Consider the following 1,624-nt stretch of genomic DNA (forward strand, 5'->3'; position numbering starts at 1 on the left):
TTTTTTTCTTTCACAGTCGTACAAAAAGTAATAGTGCACCTTAAAACTGATAAAGTCTTAGTTTAGATGAAATATAGCAATCCATATTTCATGTAGCCCATTATGGACCCTTCCTGGAATGAACAGCTATCCCCAAAGCGTGGAGTGCTACTGGCAGGCATGTGTAGACGCATACAAGGTGCCCCCACAAAAATGTATACACACACTTGGAATAATTATAAAGGTAGTGTTAATTAAACTACATTTCCTTCTCAAAGTTGAGCTATCAGCTGTTAAAGTGTGTCATCATAAGAGGGATGCAGAAGGCTCGGAGTCAGAGAGGCTGGAGGTGTAGGCCAGGGAGGAGAGAATGTGGTGCCGCCGGCCTTAAGGAAGAAGGGGCTGTGAGTCACGGAACAGGCAGCCTCTATTCTAGACTCGAAAAAAGGCAAACAAGCAGCTTCTCCCCCTAAAGCCTCCAGAAGAAACGCAAGCCGCTGGTCTAAAATCACACCTTGAGGCCCTTTCCCAAGAACCCACGGGATGGCGGAAGTGGAGCAGAAAAAAACGAAAAAACGCGGCCCTTCCGCAGGTTCACCTACCTCGGCGTGGATCTCGTGGATCTCGATCAACTGCTTGACATGTCTGACGAGCAGCCGATGCAGCTGTACAGTGTCTGGCGGCGGCGGCAGCTGAACCGGGGTCTGCAAAGGAAGCAGCACTCGTTGCTGAAGCGCCTGCGCTAGGCCAAGAAGGAGGCTCCGCCCATAGGGAAGCCCGAGGTGATTAAGACACACCTGCAGGACATGATCATCCTGCCGGAGAGGATGGGCAGCATGGTGGGCGTGTACCACGGCAACACCTTCAACCAGGTGGAAATCAAGCCCAAGATGATGGGCCACTACCTGGGTGAGTTCCCCATCACCTACAAGCCAGGGGAGCACGGCAGGCCTGGCATCGGAGCCACCCACTCCTCCCGCTTCATCCTTCTCAAGTAGTTAATAAAAGCACAGACTTACCTAAAATAATAACAATAATAATAATAATAATAATACCACACCTTGATTTTAGACCAATGGTACCCATCCAGAATTGCAAGATAGTGATTTGTGTGATTCTAAACCACTGATGTCATGATCACATGTTATAGCAGCAATAGAAAATTCATACAGTGGGGTTTTAAATTATCCCTCTTACTATAGAGCCAAAATTCTCAGAGCAGTGACCTATGCGAGACCCAGGGGAATAGGCCTTGCTGGAGCCTGAGAACCAGCACACAGGTTTCCCTGTTTCCCTAAAGCAGCTGGGGTTGACCGACTGTGACCCTGATTCTTAAACAGCAGATGCCGAGGTCTCTGGGCCCATTCCAGGAGATGTGCTACATTTTGCAACCAAATGAGAGGACTCACCAACTCTGCACATCTCCTCTTAAAACTTGCTTGTGTTTGAAAGTGTGCTTGCTTGCTCCTGGGATGTGGATAAGGGTCTGGGAGCATTTACAGGAAAGCTTATTCACAAAAAAGCTTAGTCACTTCACAAAAGTGTCCCCCCAAAAAAGATAAAAGAAGGTGTGGCTCTTGCCCTGGCCCATGTGGCTCAGTTGGTTGGAGTGTCATCCAGTGGCCCGAAAGGTGGCAGGTTTGAT

At 48.6% G+C, this 1,624-nt stretch overlaps 1 pseudogene across 1 annotated transcript; it reads left to right on the plus strand.

Moving 5' to 3' along the window:
* The first annotated feature begins 522 nt into the window (after positions 1-522).
* Positions 523-977, plus strand: LOC308529455 (small ribosomal subunit protein uS19-like; annotated as a pseudogene). Its single transcript has one exon. The product of its transcript is annotated as a small ribosomal subunit protein uS19-like (transcript).
* The last annotated feature ends 647 nt before the right edge of the window (positions 978-1,624 follow it).

The sequence above is a fragment of the Myotis nattereri genome (assembly GCF_964212035.1).
Source record: "Myotis nattereri genome assembly, chromosome: 14".
Taxonomy (NCBI): Eukaryota; Metazoa; Chordata; class Mammalia; order Chiroptera; family Vespertilionidae; genus Myotis; species Myotis nattereri.